This window comes from Perognathus longimembris, chromosome 3 (genome assembly GCF_023159225.1).
Source record: "Perognathus longimembris pacificus isolate PPM17 chromosome 3, ASM2315922v1, whole genome shotgun sequence".
Classification (NCBI taxonomy): Eukaryota; Metazoa; Chordata; class Mammalia; order Rodentia; family Heteromyidae; genus Perognathus; species Perognathus longimembris.
The window spans coordinates 74,380,781-74,402,428 of NC_063163.1; the positions used below are offsets into that span (position 1 = coordinate 74,380,781).

The 21,648-nt window shown below is 44.1% G+C and overlaps 2 pseudogenes; one reads left to right on the top strand and one right to left on the bottom strand.

Annotated features, from left to right (window-relative positions):
* Positions 1–19,746: 19,746 nt before the first annotated feature.
* On the bottom strand, positions 19,747–20,132 carry LOC125347696 (annotated as a pseudogene).
* Positions 20,133–20,519: 387 nt separating this feature from the next.
* Positions 20,520–21,648, top strand: part of LOC125347697 — a 29,357-nt pseudogene continuing 28,228 nt past the window's right edge.

The window sequence follows — 21,648 nt, forward strand, 5'->3', positions numbered from 1 at the left end:
AGTCAGATATAGTGCCCAGGCCCTCGGCGCAAGCTCCAGGAATGGCACACATAAAAGTAAGGTTCACCTCAATTTTTATAGGCTAGTCCTGTTAGTATTTCCCCCACCTCAGGTCCTCAGACCTTCCCACTAGCCCCCAGCTCTACCCATACCTGAACTCTCTGCCCTAGAACTGTGGGGCGCTGGCTTGCAGCTTTAAGAGGCGGTCCTAGCTGGGCCCGCCTCTTCCCCAGCCTTGGGGCCGCATGGCTGCTAGCCCCGCCTGCCTTCTCCGGGTCCAGAACCCGAAAGGCGGCTCTAACCAGCCCCGCCTCCCGCCTCAGACCGCTTGTGCACCAAGATGGCTGGGGGTGAAGAACCCAGAGGGGGTCCTGGGGGCCCATGATGACCGCCCTTAGGGGAAGTCTCGTGATGTCACTCCTGATGGACAGGTCAGGTATCAAATCCCAGCCCCTATGTAGGTGCACGTACCCCTCCCCTTCTGCCGCCCTCCAACCAGTGTAAAAGAACAGACCATTTCCCGAATAAACGAGTTGGCTCTGACTGGCTCCCAGGCTGCCTGAGTGTCCTCTGTGGAGAGGGGGGCTGGGTGGTGGTCTGTCAGCCCTCTTATCCTCTTCCTGGCCCATCCGGGTGGGGCATGTTTTCCCGTCTCTCCTGCAGGACAGGAGTGCCCGGGTGGCTAAAAACTGCCGACAGAACTACCATGGGCCACTCCCACTCACCATTCAGACCTACCTACTTCCCCTTTAGCTTTAGCTAAATGATTCTTCCTATTAGCCACAAATATGTTAGAATTTGGTGACGTTTATGTTGAAACTGTTCACCTATTTGGAGTGCTAACATTTTTCCAGTATGTGTCCTTTCAGGCAAGAACATGCTTAAACCTATACTTACTCCAGTCTTTCAATTTTTCTCTGTGTGTCTATACTTCCTAGGTAGAATCTTTCAGAACAATTATGATCTTTTGTCACCAGACATTTTAGAGTTTAAGATTTAGTTTTATCTTTGCATTTATGAATGGCTTATAATTGGATGTAGAAATAAATCAGATGGGCGTGTGGAGGTTTTCTGAATACATAGCTTTTGATATTGTGTGTGTATGCACGTGTGTGGGTGTGCAAATACTTATACCTACTGGAGTTTGATTCAGTCTGCCTGAAACATTTCTACTTTCAGTAACAGTTGCATGCTGTGTGTGTGTGTGTGTGTGTGTGTGTGTGTGTGTGTGTGTGTGCTGACTTGGGCCTGGGCACTGTGAGCTGATTTGGCTCAAGGCTAGTGCTGACCACTTGAGCCACAGGGCCACTTCTGGTCTTTTCTGAATAGTTTATTGGAGATAAGAGTCTTATGGCCTTCCCTGCCCTGGCTAGCTTGGAACCACAGTCCTCAGATCTCAGCCTCCTGAGTAGCTAGGATTACAGATGTGTGAGCCACCAGTGCCTGGCTGCATGCATTTTAAATGTGTCTATTTTCCCACATTTTTTTTATTGTCAAGGTGATGTACAGAGGGGTTACAGTTACATACATAAGGTAGTGAGTACATTTCTTGTCAAACTTGTTACCTCCTCCCTCATTTTTCTCCCACCTTCCCTCCTCCCCTCCCCCAAAAAAGTGTCTTTCTTGTCATTTTTTTTTCTATCAAGAATTCATTCCAGAGCTGGGGCCTGTGGCTCACTTACCTGTAATGCAGGCAGGAAAGAAAAATTTATTTCCAAACTGCTTGCCTATGGCTGAGATCATACCCCAGGGGAGGTGTGGCCAGGTGGATTGGGTGTGATCTTGGGGAAAAGGGGAAGGTAATTGCCTCCAGATGTGCCAGCTACCTAGGTAATGCAGGAAAGGGTGGAAACTTAAACAAGTGTGTGTGGGCATCTGCATTGATCCCTCCTGGGGGCAGACCTTACACTCAGGAGGCTGAGACTGGAGGACTGCATTCTAAGCAAGCCCAGCAGGAAAGTCTGTGAGACATTTATCTTCAGTTAACCGCCAGAAAAGCCAGAGGGGAGCTAGGTCTCAAAGTGATAGAGTGCTAGCCTTGAGCAAAAGAGTTCAGGAACAGCAGCCAGGCTCTGAGTTCATTACTGACAGAAATTTTTTTTTTACTCTTCTCCTTCTGATATAATTTTAACACTAATCCTTAAGTGTAAAACTCTGCAAGATCAACTCAAATTGTGGGTAATGTAGCTCATTTTCCTCATTTCCCTGGATATATTCTTTGCAGCCTGTGACACTGCCATGATTGTGTGTTATTCTGTGATTCTCTGCCACTCAGGAAACAGTGAAGTTAAATAAAAGAATACACCCACTTGCCTTAACAGCTCTATACCACACTTCTTAAAAGAAGATAAACAAAGAAGATAAAGGGACTCAGGAAGAGGCAAAGAGGAAAGGATACTGATGGGTGAAGAGGATTCAAGAACATATAGACAACAGGGTTAAACCCAGTAAACACTGTAGCAGGGAGAAAGGGTAGAGAGAATGTAATGGAGGGATGGACTAGTTCAGTGTTCACTGGATACATGTGAGGAATGATCACCAAAACTCATTATATTATTAGTAAATACTAAATCAAAAAGGAAATTTAAGATAAAGGACAATTCATTGTGATCTACATTGTTTCAAAACACAGGAAGCTGTGCCCTTGATAATACCTTCTGTTTAATTCCATGGTAGTGAAGAGACATGGTAGTGAGGGGAGGTATCCTTCAGATAAAGTGTTGGGGTCAGCTGCACCTTTAAGGGGCCACAGCTGACCTCAGCCTGTCCCTCCCCTTCCTGTCTTTAACCGGAAGAGAAGGAAGTCTGACATCACTTAAGGGACAGCTCCTTGGGACCAATCAGGGGCCCCTCTCTTGTGCCCGCCTTTAGGGTATATCTGGGGGGCTCCTCATTTGAATAAAGAGAAGCCCTAATGGCTTTCTCCAGGGGCCCACGCGTCCGTGTCGTTCTTGGCGGCTTTGGGGCACCCTGCGACCACACGCCACCGAGGCTACCCGTGGCCATCGCTCCCGCGTGAGCGATCATGGACCACCCGGGAAGGGGCGGACAAGTCCCTTCCCCCCCCAAGCGAGGGGAAGTCGAGAGAGCCCACAAATTGGCGGCCCGGCGTGGGGCAGGATGCCCACGAGAAAAGCAATTGGAGCTGTCGGTAGCCTTCGGGAAGGATGGAGTGAGTAATCCGGAGCGTGTGGTACCCCCATCCACGGCGATGGGGCAGAGCAGAATCAATCCGCGTCCCAAGAGGCCGGATTGGATCAATGGCACTCTGACCAAGGGCTGAGAGAATTCTGCAGCCCGCAGAGATGGGCTCGCAGCTTCGCGCCTCTGGGCGCCAGGCGAGGCGGCAGCGGCAGTCTAGCCCAGGGCCCCCGCCCGGGACTTTTAAAGTCCCAAGTAGGCAGCAGCCACGCGCAATGGGCGCTGGCCTCCGGGGACGCGGGACCCAAGGCGGCAACGGGAGCCGCAGGGGGTCACGGCCCGGCATTGTTCGGATCTCGGAGAGCGCGGGCCGCGTGGAGCCTAGCGCCACGCCGGCGGCAACGTGCATAGAGGCATTGTGAGTACAGCATGTGTCTGTGTGAGTCTGAGTGTTTCTGTTGAGGGAGGAGAGGTTTCCTTTTGTTTTTATCAACCACGTGGTTCTATTATGGGCAAAATAATACCATTTGCCACTGGAATTCCAGAAAACTTACATGGCCAATTTAAAAAGGGGCACCCTGCAACCACACGCCACCGAGGCTACCCGTGGCCATCGCTCCCGCATGAGCGATCATGGACCACCCGGGAAGGGGCGGACAAGTCCCTTCCCCCCCCCAAGTGAGGGGAAGTTGAGAGAGAGAGGAGGCTACCTGTGGCCATCGCTCCCACGTGAGAGCGATAAAGGGCCACCCGGGAAGGGGCGGACAAGCCCCTTCCCCCCCAAGCGAGGGGAAGCCGAGAGAGCCCACAATAAAGCCTACAGTGGACTAAAAAACTAATCAAATACATAATGGAAGACCAATGGGATGAATTATTCCAAGGAACACTCATCAAACACTCATCATCTGAAAAATGGAAGACTCCTCTCTGGGCAGTGCTAGCATATTATCTTCTCCATGCTATGAAAAAACTGGATCAGAATAAGGTGTGATGGGGACTTTCTCATCAGTCACAAACTTACCAGTCCTGTTAGAAATCTCGTTCTTTGGGCAAGGGGTGCAGTCAAAGCAACAGAATGCCTTTCCTTCCTGAGGGGATTTCCTGAATCCAAGACCACAGCTCTCAATGCACACAGACTGAGGGATCTGAGGCAATCAGACAAGACATCCCAGAAACTCCAATGGTTTAGAGAACAGAAGCATTAAGAGTTGTAATCTATCCAGGCACTGGTGGCTCATGCCTGTAATCCTAACTACTCTGGAGGCTGAGATCTGAGGATCATGGTTGAAGCCAACCTGGGCAGAAAAGTTCCCATGAGACTCTTATCTCCAATAAACTACTCAAAAAAGCTGGAAGTGACACTGTGGCTCAAGTGGTAGAGCACTAGCTTTGAGCACAAAGAGGATCAGAAACAGTGGCCTAGCCCTGAGTTCAAGCCCCAGGATCAGCCAAAAAAAAAAAAAAGTCATAATCTCTGTATACATGCAGCCAGTGAACTGGCTGGATCTTGTTATATTGCCTATGACTGACCACAAAAGCCTATATGGAGTCTTGATTCCCAGCCCATGGTACTACTATGAAGTGGCAGAACTTTAAAGAAGAGGTAGAGCTTCATTGTAGAAAATTAGTTAACAGGTGACAAGTTCTATGTGACTGCTATAAATTTATATCACTATATGTTTATATCACTATATTTATATCACTATATGACAAAACCCAGAGCAGGAAAAGAAAAATATTCACTGAAACTTTAAACCCATGTCTAAAGCATGGCCCATATATTTCTCTCTGCTTCCCAGTTACCATGAGGTGGGTGTCTTTCACTGAAAAATGTTCCTTCCATTACGTCCTGTTTCACCACAGACTCAGAAGCAGTAGTCTTAACTGATCCTGGACCAAAGTAATCTCCAGAGATATGGGCAAAACAAATCGTTTTGCCTTATAATTTGATTATCTGAAGTATTTTTGTCATAGTGATAGAAAACAAACATAGATGCCATTTGTATTTTCTGATATATACTGAGGAACATACAGGTAAATAAACATATCCATTTTGTATCCATGAATCAGTTAACAAGAGAGTTCCTAAAATTCAAACTTGTTAAAAGCACAGTGCTGGGTAATGGATGAGGCTAAGCCACGAAATCCAGGATAAAAATTTGCTTATTTATACATAACTCAAAGAAGTATGACTAGGGTAACAGTGATCAAGATACATTGTATTTATAAACTGTCAGGTTGCATTATAACCTCTTTGTGCAACTACTTGATGATAATAAAAATGTAGCTATAAAATAACTATGATTAAAAGTGACTCACCTTTGTAATTCCTGTGGCCTACTCTATCATATTATCAGATAAAGACAACTGGTGACCCCATGGGCTGTTGGGGAAAAATTCCCTACTTTTACCTTAAATCCAAGCAAGACCTTCTGGAAAATTGCAGAAGTTGATAATGTCATACTCTGCTTCCAATTTCTTTTTCTCATCCCAAATCACTTGATCTCCAGGAAGGTTGTTGAATTGGATTTTCTTTCTTTCTTTTTTTTTTTTTTTTGGCCAGTCCTGGGCCTTGGTCTCAGGGCCTGAGCACCATCCCTGGCTTCTTCCCGCTCAAGGCTAGCACTCTGCCACCTGAGCCACAGCGCCCCTTCTGGCCGTTTTCCATATATGTGGTACTGGGGAATCAAACCAAGAGCTTCATGTGTAGGAAGCAAGCACTCTTGCCACTAGGCCATATTCCCAGCCCCTTGAATTGGATTTTCTTCAGAAAAAGGTGCAGCTAAAAGAGATGCATCAACCTATGGTGAAATACATCCCAGAGGTCAGACAGAAAACCAGACTACGGAGAGAGAGATGCTCATGGTCTTTCACCCTTGCTTTATAATTAATATGCAACACAGGTATCCAATCCAAGACCAAAAGAGTGCCTATGGAAGACAAATAGTACACTATCTCTTAAAACCTGGTCAGCCAGCCAGGTGCCGGTGGCTCACACCTGCAATCCTAGCTACTCAGAAGGCTGAGATCTGAGGATTGTGTTTCAAAACCAGCTCCAGCAGGAAAGTCCATGAGACCCTTATCTCCAATTAACCACCAGAAAACTGAAGTGGCACTGTGGCTCAAGTGGTAGAGCTCTAGCCTTGAGCTAAAGAGCTCAGGGACAGAGCCCAGGCCCTGAGTACAAGCCCCATGACTGCAAAAACCAAAAAGTCACAGACTTTCTTGACTTGGCTAGATTTGTATTGTGTCAGATCTCAGCTCCCTAATTGGCTAGGATTATAAGCATGAGCCACCAACACCTGGCTTTGTGAGAGTCTTATCTCCTAAGAGTTGGAAGTGGAAGTGTGGCTCAAGTGGCAGAATATAAGCCTTGAACAAAAAAGTCCTAAGGGACAGTGCCCAAGCCCTGAGTTTAAGTTCCAGTATTGGCACAAACACAAAAGCAAAAAATTCATAGGGAAAATATGAATTTATTATAATGAAAACATTATCTCCAGTGATGTTGAAGTCTTTGACAACACAAGGCATTGATGAGACTGAAAACCCGTTTCCTTCACTCCACTGACATGTTTTCAAGAACATATCTACACAGTCTAGAGTTACCTAAAAGACTGTTCAAACAGCATTGTACAAGGATTATAAATTACTTAGTTTGATCTCCTATGAAACTTATAGGAAGTCATGGAGTGTGTCATCCAAAAGAAGACATTACCTGTGCAGGGAAGAAAACCATCCCCTTTCCCATTATCCACTGGTTGAACTTCTATTTGGTGTAGAAGCATCTCATGGAGGGCCTGGGCCACGGTGTGCATGGCATTGTAGATATTGTAACTCTCTTCAGACATAACCATGTCAAAAAGGTGTCAAGGCAACCATGCCAAGGAGGCATTGTGTGGACAGTTCTACCAGGTCACACAGTCAGACTCTGACAATGAGCAATTAAAATAGAAACCATAACCTATCAAAGTAATAATCCTCTGGATATTTGGAAGGGTTAGCTGTCTGGATAAAATTTGTTTTTTTTTTTTTTTTTTTGGCCAGTCCTGGGCCTTGGACTCAGGGCCTGAGCACTGTCCCTGGCTTCTTCCCGCTCAAGGCTAGCACTCTGCCACTTGAGCCACAGCGCCGCTTCTGGCTGTTTTCTGTATATGTGGTGCTGGGGAATCGAACCTAGGGCCTCGGGTATACCGAGGCAGGCACTCTTGCCACTAGGCTATATCCCCAGCCCCTGGATAAAATTTGTGAATCCAGGAATGTCTCTATGGCAATGTGAGAAAATGAGAGGTGCATGGATTGAGTCTAACAGGAAGTATCTCTTCCTGAGTTTTACATCACATGATGAGTTCATGACCCAGACTTTTCCCATCATTAAAAATTCCTCTAGATGAAGAATTAAGAATACTACAAATTCAGTGTCACCATAAATGATAATCACAGTTGTTGATTTACCAACCCGGTAATAATAATACAACTCATTCTCTGAGACATCTAACTCAAAGCTGCCTGGAAAAATTTCCTCAGAAGCCACACACACTCCATTCTGGTTCATCTCTTCTCTCAATTCTTTGAGAAACCACAGACCATGGTCATCAGGATAGGATCAAAAGGCTCATAGTTAAACTGAAAGGGAAAAAATTAGAAGCAACATGAGGGAAAGGATTGGCATAAACCATAGCCTCAGACCTTAGGCGCAGCATGAGCTGCAAGTGGCAGCAAGGAAGATTTGCTCATGCCATTTTTTTTTTTTTTGGCCAGTCCTGGGCCTTGGACTCAGGACCTGAGCACTGTCCCTGGCTTCTTCCCGCTCAAGGCTAGCACTCTGCCACCTGAGCCACAGCGCCCCTTCTGGCCGTTTTCCATATATGTGGTGCTGGGGAATTGAACCGAGACCTTCATGTGTAGGAGGCAAGCACTCTTGCCACTAGGCCACATTCCCAGCTCTGCTCATGCCATTTTTGAAGCCATCTTTTACTCCCTGAGATCTTTGTAAACAATTATAGATCAGGCCTAGAACTCTGGGGAAATCCTTTGTCTACTATTACCATCCCCCTCTTTTCTATTCCCAACTCAGTGGTCATGTGGATGCCACCACAAAGTTGATAAATCTATACCCTTTGAGGTCATCCATCTTGAGAAGTTCACAATTTCAGTTTCTTCTTTCACACTAGACACCTGAGTACTGGACATGGATTTACAGCTCTCTACCTTTTCTATCTTTTTTTTTTTTTTTTGGCCAGTTCTGGGCCTTGGACTCAGGGCCTGAGCACTGTCCCTGGCTTCCTTTTGCTCAAGGCTAGCACTCTGCCACTTGAGCCACAGCGCCACTTCTGGCCGTTTTCTGTATATGTGGTGCTGGGGAATTGAACCCAGGGCCTCATGTATACGAGGCAAGCTCTCTTGCCACTAGGCCATATCCCCAGCCCCTACCTTTTCTATCTTTACCTGTGGAAATTTGTAGAGGTCCAGCACTGTGGCAACCTGGGTTGGTGTGGAGCTGGGTATTCCTGTAAGTACTACTGCAGCCTTCCTGTATGTCCTACATGTGTAATTAGGGATGATCTCATTATTCCCAGAAAGCCAGAGGACGCAGTTTGTCAACATATAACTTGCAGGGCTGGGAATATGGCCTACTGGTAGAGTGCTTGCCTTGTATACATGAAGTCCTGGGTTCAATTCCTCAGCACCACATATATGGAAAAAGCTGGAAGTGGCGCTGTTGCTCGAGAGAGAGAAAGGAAAGAAGGAAGGAAGGAAGAAAGAAAGACAGAAAGGAAGAACAAAAGAAACCAATGGTTGGGTACCAATGGCTCACCCCTGTAATCCTAGCTTCTCAGGAGGCTGAGATCTGAGGAATGGTTTGAAGCCAGCCCAGGCAGGAGTCCTTGAGATTCTTATCTTCAATTAATCACAGAAAAAGCTGGAAGTAGTGCTGTGGCTGAAGTGGTAGAGTGGTAGTCTTGAGCAAAAGAAGTCCAGGAACAGTGCCTAGGCCTAGAGTTCAAGCTCCAGAACCAGCAAAAATAAAATAAAAATTTAAAAAAATCAAAGAGGTAAACAACCTAGATTAAAACTTTGTTGAGAAACTTAGCCAAGAGATTGCCATCTGACAAAAAAGAAAATCACTAAACTGAAATCTTGCACAAGAAATTCACAAAATTGAGTTTAAGTACCTATAGAAAACATCTCCAAACAGCTGGATGAAGCAGAAACAAAATTCTGGGGATGGAAGACAAGTTTCAGGAATTATTACATTCTGTTTGCAAGCAAGAAAAGGAATACAATAATTCAATCACAGCCATGATCTTCAGGATCTCTGGAACAAGAGAAACAAAACAAAGCTGAGATTCTATTCTTTCTGAGCTAGTAGATTAAGGCATACTGTGAAGTCTTCCCAGAGGTGTGGGGACTGACTTTTCTCCTAATTTATTAGAGAATGGCTGTTATTCTCCACTCCTTGTGTAGACCAAAATGGAATATATGTCAAGGCCACCTATAGGCACTTTAGGCCTTTCTTTATCTACCTCCATTTTCTGTGGTGATTATTTCCCCTTTTGAGTTAGTGTTCTATTTCCTGTGCCAATTTATCTAACAATAGACCAGGAGGGTGAAGGGTGGAAATGGAATTAAATAGCTTTGAGCCTCTGGTGCTGCCCTTTAACAACAACAACAACAACAACAAAATAAGGAGAGTGACATATTCTGCAATGGAAATTTGGCAATTAATAGTGAAATTTGTGGTTTTCCCATACCTTTCCCCCTGCCCGCACCCTACTTCTGCTTATGTCAGTTCCACTGTCCTGATCTAATTGACTAGAATTTAGTAGTTCATCTCTAACCCTTGGGCATTATCTTTTGGGCCTTTCTTCTTCAATTTTTTTCCCAGGGGGATCTGACAGCTTTATGTACAGAAAGATTTGAGGAAACCATAAGTATACTCTTTTATTTAGAAAAAATATAATTTATTTCTGATAAGCAAATTTGTGTGCACGTGTGTGGATGTGTAGCCCTATGTAGGGCTATGTTATATATGTGGCTTTGTACTATCACTTAAAGTAGTTTCTTAATTACAGCTAACTCATCCAGTTGATAACAGCTTTCTCAGCAGAAAGCGTAAAAACGAGGATAGCACTAAATCACGTATTGGAGCCATGACAGTGAATATTTGCCAAACCAGGTAGCTTTAATGAACAATAAGCCTTTATAACCAGGGAAGAAATAAATATTTCCAAGAGATGCACAAGCAAGTGTAGCTGATGACAGAAAGCCAGCATGGCAGAAGAAATGAAAGGAATCTTACCCACTGATGGGGAAGCCAGCCTCCTTTTGAAAGCTCAGGACAGTCCATAAAGCTCTAGGAAGAATACTTGAGTAAACTGGAATTAAGAAAGAATTACACAAGATCAGGTTGAAAAACCAGGAAAGTAGGAAACCTTAAGAAGAATATGTGAAAACTTTCAGAACTGGAAATTGAAGCAGATTTAAGGAAATGGAAGGATTAACATTGTGAAAATGGCAATACTTCTCAAAGCCACCTACAAATTCAAATGCAATATTCATCAAAATCCCAACAACATTCTTCAATGATATGGAAGACACAATTCAAAAATTCATATGAATAGAAGGCCCCAAATAGCAAAACCAATCCTTAGCAGGAGGGATATCAATACCAAGCTTCAAACTCTTTACAAAGCTGTAGTAATAAAAACAGCTTGGTACTGGCACAAGATTAGGCTTGGGGACCAATGTAATAGAAGTCCCAGAAATGGACCCACAGACCTACTGACATTTAGTAGTTGAGAAGGGAGCCCAAAACACAGGATGGAAGAAAGACAGCCTCTTCAACAAATGGTGCTGGCAGAATTGGCTATACACATGTAGAAAACTGAAGTTAGATCCTTGTATATCACCCTGCACCACAATCAATTCCAAATGTATCAAAGACCTCAATAAGACCAGATACCCTTGAAATATTACAGGAAGGGATACTAGGGCTCTTTAGCACAGGTCAAAACTTCCCAAGTAAAGATCTAGAATCATAACAAATCAAAGAAAGACTGCATAAACAGGACTGCATCAAACTGAAGAGTTTCTGCAGGGCAAAGGACATAGCTAGCAAGATAAATAAAGCCCATAGAATGGGAGAAGACCTTTACTAGCTATGGATCAGATAAGGGCTTCATATCTAAAATATACTTAGAGCTCAAAAAATTACCCCCCTAAAACAAATCCTCAGAGAAACAACAACCCCATTAATAAGTGGGCTAAAGATTTAAAGAGAAACTTCTCTGCAGAAGAAATAACAACAGCCAATAAACACATGAAGAGATGTTCAACATCTCTGGACATAAAAGAAATGTAAATCAAAACAATATTGAGATTCCACTGTACCCCTGTTAGAATGGCCATTATCAAGAAAATGAATAATAGATGCTTGTGGGGATGCGGCCAAAAGACAATGCTACTACTCTGTTGGTGGTAGTGTAAATGTGTTCAACCAATCTGGAAAGCAGTATGGAGGTTCCTCAAAAGACTAAAGACAGAGCTACCATATGACCTAGCAATCCCACTCCTGGACATGCAGCATTGTTTACCACAGCTAAGATATGGAATCATCTAGATGCCCCTCAGTGGATTAGTGGATCGAGAAAATGTACTGGGCACCAGTGGATCAGGCCTGTAATCCTAACTACTCAGGAGGCTGAGATCTGAGAATTGTGGTTCAGAGCCAGCGTGGGCACGAAAGTCTGTGAGACTTATCTCCAATTAACTACCAGAAAACCGGAAGTGGTGCTGTGGCTCAAGTGGTAGAGCACTAACCTTGAGCTGATGAGCTCTAGGACAGCACCCAAGCCCAGAGTTCAAGCCTCAAGACTGACAAAAAAAAAGAAGGAAAAGAAAAAAATGTGATATATATGTAACACACACAGTGAAATGTTATGCTTCCATCAGAAAGAATGACATTGCCCCATTCATAAATGCTGGGCTTTGCTCTATCTCCATCTGCGTGGAGGTCCTGGGCTTCTCTGCTTCTTCTGTGTGGTCCTCTATCGCCCTCAATGCATCCATCCCCTGGCCAGTAGGGATTAACTGCAGGAGCGAAGGTGCCACGTTCAGCCTCGGTTAGCATGTGTTTGCGGGATGCCCTGCCCCCTTTCCCATCCCAAGGAAGATGGGCAGGTGGGGTCCCGGAACACCCTCAAGGGGTGTTCTGGTTTAATAAGGGAGGGGCTAACAGTCTTATACCAGTAATGACTCGCTAAGGAGTGGGATTGGCCCGAGGCTAACGACCGAGTCCATCAAGGTGATGTCACGAGGAACTTACCGCCGAGGCAGGACCTCTTGGCTCCGCCTCTGGCTCAACGGGCACTGCCATGACACACGTGCTAGCCGCTGAGAGGCGGGGGCTGGCCTGGCTTCTCTTCCGGTTGAAGCTGGAAGGGGGTGGGACGGGCTAGAGCCAGCTGTCCCCTCTTAAAGGCATAGCTGTCCCCTACACATAAAGAAATGGAAAGACTTGGAAACATTATATTAAGTAAAGTAAGCCAGAGACAAAGACACATAGGCTCCCAAATGTGGAACAGTGCTTGTTACACGAGCCCCTGAATGCCACCTGTTGTGCAGTGGGGGCATTTCCTGAAAAATCATTTGAAATTCATTAGCCCATCTGCTTCATATCTCATTCTGATAATATGCAAAACACAACAAAATACAGGCAGACAAGCAGAACTGAATTTGGAGAGGAAAAAGTCACACAGTGGAGCTATTATTCTTGATCTAGCTGGCAGCTCACAGATTCCTGGAACAGATCTGACAAGAAATAATGACAAAGAGTTGATTTGAAGCAGTAACTGCATCTGTACAGTAATTTTTTCCATGTAGGTGGTCAAAGTACCCATTTTATCTGTGGGAAAATTAGGAACTGTATTTATTAGGGAAAACTTACAAATGCTTTGACTTATGGGAAATGGAAGTTAGTCACATCTTCTTAGTGTAGACCTCAGGCCAAGAAATGGCTTGGGCTGTGATTCTAAGTGAAACTTTTGATCCTGAGCAATGACAGCTTCAGGTTGCAGGAGTCACTGTGATAGTGGAGTCACTTGGAGAGCTTTCAGTCCTGAGAACAGGGGAATGGAATGAAAGACAGAATATTCTCTACCCCTTGGAGGGAAGAATAATACTGATCAGGAAGACACAAAATAAAGTAGGGGTGTTTCTAGTGAAGAAGGTGTGGAAGAGCAGGGCAGAGGAAATAGAGGACATTGATATACGCTTCCAAAGGTTCCTGAAGCCAATTCCTGTCCTGTAGTCAAACAGTTGGGAAAAAAAGAAAGGAATTACTATTGCTCACCAGGTTTTTTGTCAGAAGGGTCATTGCTGTTGTGATCCAAATCTAAAGCCTAAAGGGGGAAAAAGTCTTCAATCAGCACATCTCCATCCAGGCGTACTGTGGGTTGCACTCTGGAGAAGCAGATATTATCATCAAAGGAACTGGCACAGAATGGAAGGTGGAGAAGGAGCATCAGAGTCAGAGGAACCATCACAGCGGTGTCTGCACAGCTGTGATTCTGTCTGGAGTGGAGAGTCACTGTATGTCAGGCAGCTGTATATATAGACAGGTCATGTATATGTGGGTATTTGACTATCTTTTTGTAATCTGGCATGTCACTTTGATTCTCAACTTCCTCCACTTTTTGAGAGAAAAAAATGAACCTTTTCTGCCCTGGAGCTTTGCATCTGAGGTCAGGCATCAAGGTCAGAAACACAAGCTGGAAAACAGGTGTTGGATGTTCTCTACCCTCAGGTGCTGTGACCTCATTCAAGACTGGAAATTAAGGCCTCAGAGATGTACTCCTTTCTTCCCCCTAAGATTTGTTAACAAGTTTGTGCCAAAACTACTTAGATGAAAGTCATCAGGGATGGTGGAAAAAGGTGGCATTAGAGGACACCATGTCAGGTACAAGGTGAAATGACCAGAAATGTCTCATTCCAGTAAAGACTGACCATAGAAAGTCTTTAGGGGCATGTCCTTCCAAGGTCAACGACAGTGATGGGCAGACTCATAAAGTCCAGGTTCAGAGCAGCCACAAAACTTTGTTGGTAAAACTTTGCTAGTATGACCCACATAGGTTTCCATATCAATCCATGAGTAGAAGCATCTACCAGTTCTTGCTTATACCATTGTGGTGGTTACCAATAAGCACACTGATTACAAATCAATATCATAAGGTCAAGTTGCACGTTTGCCTTCAGAATTTGACCTTTTTCAGTTTTATTTATTATTATTTTTTGGTGCTGGTCCAAGGGCTTGAACTAGGGTCTTGACATTGTTCTTGAGCTTTTCTTTCCTGAAGACTGGTGCTCTACCACTTGAGCCACAGCTCTATGTCTAGCTTTTTGGTATATTGGAAATAAGAGTATCATAGACATTCCTGCCAGGCTGGCTTTGAACCGTGATCCTCAGATCTCAGCCTCCCGAGTAGCTAGGATGAGCCACAGATGACTGACTGGGTTTTTTTCCATTTCCTCCCCATTCTTCCCCTCCTGCTCCTTGCCTGCCTTTCCCCCACACTGAGGAAGGTGTACGACGAGTTTGAGGGGAGCCTGAGCCACCCAGCCATAGCAGGCTTCATGCCAGCCTTTTCTTCATCCCTCAGTGGAGCTTGGCCTGGATTTGCCACCACATCTGCACCTGTCATGGGGTCCCTCCAGGTGGAAAGGCCTCGAATGCCCAGCACGCCTGCGTGTTTCCCAAGTTTAGGGGAAGCTGAGTCTCACTCAGAATCCTGAACAAAAGCTGTACAAATGTGAATTTCCTGGTGGCCTAGATTCCCACCAGAGCAGAAACATGAAGCTCCCCTTAGGGCCTCCTCCCTCTAGCATAATGGTTGCTCCGGCAACGGGGGCGGGCCTAGGAACTGTCCATCAGACCACACAGGAAGTGGATGTGGCTTTGCACCGGAAGGACAGGAAATGAATTCTTAGGTTTTCAGGCTTCCCCCAGCACTCCCATTCTCAGATGCTGAAGTCTCTGTTATGGGGAGGGGGATAGGGGAACTAGTTCCCACCCTAAGATGTATCGGTGTCTGAGCAAAATAAGGCCAGCACACAAACAAAGTTGGGAGAATTCAAGCTTTATTGCAAGCACAAAAGCAAAAGCTGACTAGCCAGGACACAGTGCAGACTCGGGAGTTAACACTGTGACCCGAAACAGTCCTCAAGCCGGGGTTTATACAGGCAAAAACCACTTGCAGTGGCTGCAGCTGGCTTGGTAGGGTATGCAGTAGCAGTATAGGAAAAAAATCTATTATCTTGACAGTTAAAGAATAACACCTTTAAAGCAAGATAATAAATCTAGACAGCTAAACAACAACACCTTTAAAGTAAGATAACTTCAGAATAGCATCTTCAAAGCAAGGCAGTGATAAGGAGGCAGAACTTAATAACATTTTCAAAGCAGGGTGTATATGACAATAACGAGACAGGGCTTATCCTTGAGTCGCAGGTGCAGCTTGGTACTGCATAACATTTGCCGGGTCAGCAGCTGAGTGTAGCAAACATTCACCAGGGCAACTCGGCCATCACTCTGCTTATCAGGACACTAAGACATACATACCTCAGCCCTTGAGCAGGTCTGGGAATGGAATGTCTCAGAAACTTATTCCCATGGATGGATGGGCTATTATCTGAAGGCCTGGTACTAAATTACTCCATCTTGCTTTAGAAATATGCATCCCCTCTTCAGTCTCCAGCTTCTATTCTTCATCTGGACTTTGGTTTATACCCAGGGGGTAGTCCCAAATGGCCAGAAGTCCTTACCTTTTTCTTCCCACCAATGTACATTGTTCTGTCATTGGTTCTGAGTTATATGTCCTTGGGCTTTAGAGTCTAGGCAGGAAATGGCAGCAGTCCCAGATTGTAGCTTCTAGAATCTACTAATAAGAGGTTCATTTTCTACTCTGCTTTTCCCTTTCTGCAAAGCCTAATTTTAGAGGCACTATGTTTGACAGAGTGTGGATCAAGAGACAGTTCTGGTGACTAAATCATGGAATGAATTTTTGGAGACTGTAGGACCATGAAAACATCTCATGTTTGACTGTGAAATGTGTTTCCTGGAGATAATGAATAGTTGGATCTTGTTGTTAGATCCAATCTGCTGCTTTGCATCTTTTGATTGGGAAATTGAACCCATTGATCTTTAAGGAATGTTACTATAGATAAAATGCCACGTGCCTTGCCATTTTGTTGTTTTCCTGTAGTTTCCTTCTTTTCTTGTTTTACTAGTCTAGTGATTTGTATTCATTGTTATGTTTCTTTGATTTTTTTTATTGTCAAAGTGATGTACAGAGAGGTTACAGTTTCATACCTTAGGCAATGGATACATTTCTTGTACTGTTTTGTTACCTCCTCCCTCATTCCCCACTCACCCTCCCCCCTCCACCTTTCCCTTTCCCCCCATGAGTTCTTCAGTTGGTTTACACCGAACAGTTTTGCAAGCATTGCTTTTGTAGTCGTTTGTCTTTTTACCCTGTGTCTCTCGATTTTGGTATTCCCTTTCACTTTCCTAGTTCTAATACCAGTATACACAGTTTCCAATGTATTCAGATAAGATACAGTGATAGTGCAGGTACAACCACAGGAAGGGGATATAAGAGGATCAACAATAGAAGCTACGGTTTCACATGGCATGTTGGAAATAATTACAACAGTGATATAACAATCGTTTCCATAACATGGAGTTCATTTCACTTAGCATCATCTTATGTGTTCATAGGGCATAGCTATTGGGATCTTGTGATCCTTTGCTGTGACTAGCCTAAACCTGTGTGAATTATTCCTTATGAGGGAGGTCATAGAGTCCATGTTTCTTTGGGTCTGGTTCACTTCACTTAGTATAATTTTTTCCAAATCCTTCCATTTCCTTACGAATGTTTCTTTGATTTTTGTCTTCTTCAGATATTAGGTTTTCTTTCAGTGTTTTTATAGTGTTGTTTTAGTGTTCATGAATTCCTTTAGTTTTTGTTTATTGAGGAAAGTTTTAGTTTCTCTACTGAATGTGAATGACAGTTTCATGGGGGTACACTAGTTTGTTGGCAATTGTGAATCATACCACTCCAGGCACTCCTTGCATTCAGTTTGTGTGGAGAAATATGCTGGTATTTTAATCTTCTTCTAGCATAATAAAGATACCCTTTTTACTTTTGCTGTATTTCAAATTTCATTCTTTGTTTTTCAAGTCTGGAGATTTTAAAACAATGTGTCTAGAAACATTTTTTCTCTGCTTTGTCTGCTAAGATTTCTGTATGCCTTTGTCAAGTGGGTGAGATTGTTTTTCTTGTAGATGGTGAAGTTTTCTTTCATTACTTTGTTTAATAGGTTTTTCAGTGCTTTTAGTATGGAATTGTCCCTTATCTATACCAATTGTGAATAGATTTGATCTTTTGATTCAATCTGCCAACTCTTGAATGTCCCGTTGGTATGTTCTGAGTGTTTTTTCCATGATTTTGATTTTTTTGTCATAATTCCTCTGCTTTTTCTTCAACTCTTGATACCCTTCATTTGTTTGATTGCCTATGTTTTCAACTGTGCTTTGTAATAGAGAGCTGGGAGCGTTTCCTATTTCCAAGTTCTTTGTTCATGACAATTCTCATGTCCTTTATTAATGTTTTCTTTGCTTCTCATTTATTTTCTTTTTGTCAGTCATGGGGCTTGAACCTGGGGCCTAGGGACTGTCCCAGAGCCCTTTTTGCTTAAGACTAGCACTCTCCCACTTTGAGCCACAGCGTTGTTTTTCTGGTTGTTAATTGCAAGTAAAGAGTCTTGCATATTTTCCTGTCCTCAGCCTCCTAAGTAGCTAGGATTACAGAGTCACCAGCACCTGCCTTTACTTGTGTTTATTTTCATTGTGTCTCTATCCTTGTTAATTTAATCTTCCATTTCTTTCATTGAGATGTGTAAAGTTTTTCTCTTCTTATTGATGTGATGTCGGATATCCTGTATTTTTCTTTATCATTTCCTCCTTGTATTCTTCTAGTTGATCATGGATTTTCCCTTTTATTTTATATCATCCAATTTCCTTATCATTGCTTTAATTATTCTTTTGTTCTTCTCTTCGTCTTCACTCTCACAAAATGCCTCACTTGAGTTATTTTTGAGTGTGGCATATTGTCTTGAGTGTTCATGAATTTTGTGACCTTTCTCTGTGATTTATGCCTGTGGGTTCAGGGTTTGTAAAGGCTGATCAGATTATGTATTATTGTGGTGAGATGCAGTTCATTGCATCCCTCCGAGCATCATCCACCACAGAGTGGTGTGGAAAGTATAATGGATCCCTGCCAGGCTACTCAGAGTTTTAAGAGTGCCAGGTCACTGGCTCAGTGTGGAGCTGTGCCTAGGTGGTTTTTGGAGAGCTTTTCCAGTGTGGTTTCAGGGTACAGGAGGTCTGGGTCATCACCAGTACTAATCCTGGGTGAGACCTGCAGTGTTGCAGGGAAATGTCTCTGGATTTGGTAGTGGTCTTGTGTTCCTGTTACCGGTACCCCCCCTCCCCATCCCCAATTTGGACTTTCAGTTCTGGAGCTGTAGATGTGTCCCTGTCAGCATTGGACAGCCATTGTTTTGCACCACCTGATGTTTAAACTGGAGTTGACACAAGTGGAATGGTGGCCTGACATGACCAAGGGGATTGTGAGGAAGATATGGGACACCAGAAGATGGACATGGTGGGTGCCAGCATGGTGAGAACAGTGCTTAGGCCTTTCAGTGTCAGTGTGGACTTCAGGCTATATGTTGCTTCTATAATGCATAGCAGGTGTAAGACAAATCATACTACTTTTCCAATATAAGATTCAATTCTGAAAATTAAGGAATGAGTGAATCTGACTTTTTTTGGTGTGTGCCTTTCCTAGGGCTTGAGCTCAGTGACTAGGCAACCAAATCTGACTAATCAACTAATTTCAGCCACTGAAACTTGTATCACCAAGATTTTGTTATGGATATATCTCTGTGTGTGCCAGTATTGAGACCTAAACTGAAGACCTCATGTTCGTGGGTAGCTTTCTCTCTAATGGCTGGCAGTCCACCTACCACTTGAGCCACACTTCCCCTTTCTCCATTTTGCTAATTAGTGAATAAAAGTCTCATACTTTTGTCTGCCCAGGTTGGCTTTGAATTGTGATACTCACTTCTATGTTCCCTAGTAGCTAGGATTACAGGTGTGAGTCACCAACACTCAGCTTATTATTATTATTTTTTGGTTCTTCCCATTTTTCAGCATTTAATCCTAGCACTCCCACTTTCAGTATATTCACTAGTTCTACCTCATTATCATTAATCTTTCAAATAATTTTCTTTCTTTTTTTTTTTTTTTGGCCAGTCCTAGGCCTTGGACTCAGGGCCTGAGCACTGTCCCTGGCTTCTTCCCGCTCAAGGCTAGCACTCTGCCACTTGAGCCACAGTGCCGCTTCTGGCTGTTTTCTGTATATGTGGTGCTGGGGAATCGAACCTAAGGCCTCGTGTATCCGAGGCAGGCACTCTTGCCACTAGGCTATATCCCCAGCCCTTCTTTCTTTTTTTTGAAAGCAATTTTATAGCTTTATTTGACACTCACTGGTTAGTTCTCTTCCACATTGACTGCAGATTTTTGAATGTAGTAACTGGGATATAGTTCACCTGAGTATAGAGCTTGTTTGGCCGGTCTTCATCCTCATTGCATTTCCGGGATAAGCACATATGGATCTGATGGGGGACATTCCTTATTCCTTTGGCCCAGATGGCTTTGTTGAGCCTGGTATTGATGCACACATCAGGAGTCCCCATCTCCTTCATAGCAAACTTCTGGATCTCTTTGAGTGCACGAGGAGCGGCTTCTTAAAGCCTACTCCATGGATGTGCTTGTGAACATTGATGGTGTATTCTCAGGTCACCACCTTGTTGATGGCAGAATGGCCCTTCTTCTCACCACCTTTCTTTGTGGGAGCCATCCTGCCAGGCCCAAGTTGGAAAGGAAAAAGCTCAAATAATTTTCTTAAATATTAATACGATAATTGTACATTGCTGAATACTTTGTTTCCTCTGATGCTGTGGTAGACAGGCAGGAGGGTGAGCCAGACACTGAAGAACACCAGCATGCTGAAGGTCAGGAACTTGGCCTTATTGAAGGTGTCAGGCAGGTTCCTGGCCAGGAAAGCCACAGTAAGCTGGCCAGGGCCATGGTGCCCAGGTATCACAGGACACAGTAGAAGGCAGTGATGGAGCCTTTGTTGCACAGGATGATGATGTGGCCATGTTTAGAGTGTGTATCTGTGTCTACAAAGGGAGGAGAGGTTCCCAGCCAGAGGCCACAGAGAGTCACCTGGATGAGGGTGCAGATAGGGATGATGAGGTTAGGTGCCTGGGACACCAACAACTGCCTCATCCATCTCCATGGAGCAGTGACTGTGAAGGCCAGAACCACAGTGATGGTCTTGGGAAGGACAGTGGAGACAGCCATGGTGAAGATCACTGCAAATGTGGTCTACCAGAGGATGCAGGTGGCTGTGTGGGGACGGCCAAGGAAAAGCAAGGAACAGAGGAAGCAACAGGTGAGGGAGATGGGCAGGTGTAGCTGATGGCCCACTTATTGGCCTTGAAAACTGGGGGGGGGGGGTGAGGGAGATGAACAGGATATAGCTTAGGGTCTGGTTATTGTCTTTGATAAAGGGGGCTTTTTGGTGCTTGATAAAAACCCTAAGAATAGCTGTTGTGAGTGCAGAGAAGCAGAGAGCCATGCAGGCCAGAGCCATCCCCAAGGGGTCTTCATAAGCCAGGAAGCTCTGTTTTGAGTAGAAAGCAGTTCCTCTTGATGTTGAAGTACTGATGATCTGGACTCCTTAAGCATTCAACCACTAAGCCACATTCCCAGCCCTCAATATGATGTTTTAAAATTATATTTGATGGTATTTTTTTTCCTGCAGAATTATATAGTCATTTTTATTTGTACTCTTTTTGTGTGTGTGCTAGTTATGGAGCCTAAACTCAGGGCATGAGTGCTCTTTCTGGTCCTCTTCTGAAGTCTGGTATTCTACTACTTGAGCACAGCTCCATTTCTGGATTTTGGCTGATTAACTGGAGATACATCTCACGGACTTTCCTACCCAGGCTGGCTTTGAACCATGATCCTCAGGTAATGCCAAGTGTGAGCCACCAATGATTGTCTGTTGTACTCTTTGTTGATGATCAGTCATGGTAATAGTTTAACAAATTTGGTTTTACTATGCCTATTCTCCTTATCTTTTCTTATATTTTATTCTCATATTTATTTTCTTTTTACTTTTTTTGAGTCAGGATATTGTTGTGTATCCTATTCTGGCCTACTCCTAAGTACCCAAAGCCACCAAAAACTTCCTATCCTCCTGCCTCCTCTTCCTGAGTGAAGGCAGATATATTCCACCAAGCTGTCCTTTAATTTTCTAACTTATTTGTCCTTACTTTTCCACTACTGTTACAGCTTGTGGTGAACATTTCATA